At 37.6% G+C, this 836-nt stretch overlaps 1 pseudogene; it reads left to right on the top strand.

Moving 5' to 3' along the window:
• The first annotated feature begins 243 nt into the window (after positions 1-243).
• LOC108524745 (zinc finger protein 669-like) lies at positions 244-833 on the top strand (annotated as a pseudogene).
• Positions 834-836: the final 3 nt, after the last annotated feature.

Here is an 836-nt window from a genome sequence, read left to right as displayed (position 1 = left end):
CTACTACAAAATTGCGTATACGGATGTTACTATTTTGGTCATAGCCATGCAGGTGGTAGCTGTGTTTTCAGTAGTAGCCCATTTACTTTCAAATAATTCAGTCATGGCACAAAAACAACAAAAAAACACAAAAACCCATTTTCCCTGGCATTGGTAGCAGTGTAAGTCAAAGATCTATGAATAAGTAGAAAGTTATTAAACCAGCCAATATTAATGTGCTTGTCATTTTTTTTTACAGAAATCATATGGTACAGAGACTGTGTGAAAGCAAAGAAAGTAGTCAGTATGGACAAGTTGTCAGCCACATTCCAAATCTTGATCTGAATGAGAACATTTCTACTGGATTAAAACAATGTGAATGCAGTATTTGTGGAAAAGTCTTTGTACGTCATTCCCTCCTTAATAGGCACATCCTAGTTCACTCAGGATACAGACCATATGGAGAGAAGCAATATAAATGTGAACAGCGTGGGAAACGTTTCCTTTCTGTTCCAGGTGTTAGAAGACACATGATAATGCACAGTGGAAATCCAGCTTATAAATGTACGATATGTGGGAAAGCTTTTTATTTTCTCAATTCAGTTGAAAGACATCAGAGAACTCACACAGGAGAAAAACGCTATAAATGAAAACAATGTGGTAAAGTGTTCACTGTTTCCGGTTCTTGTCTAATACATGAACGAACTCACACTGGAGAGAAACTCTACGAATGTAAGGAATGTGGGAAAGCACTCAGATTTTCTTGTTCCTTTAAGACGCATGAAAGGACTCACACTGGAGAAAGACGTACCAAATGTGATAAAACCTTCAGCTGTTCCACTTCCCTTCATGACCAT

This window comes from Rhinopithecus bieti, unplaced genomic scaffold (assembly GCF_001698545.2).
Source record: "Rhinopithecus bieti isolate Rb0 unplaced genomic scaffold, ASM169854v2 repeat_20984, whole genome shotgun sequence".
Classification (NCBI taxonomy): domain Eukaryota; kingdom Metazoa; phylum Chordata; class Mammalia; order Primates; family Cercopithecidae; genus Rhinopithecus; species Rhinopithecus bieti.
Note: the sequence above shows the minus strand (reverse complement) of the source record. Positions and strands in the feature narration are given on the sequence as shown.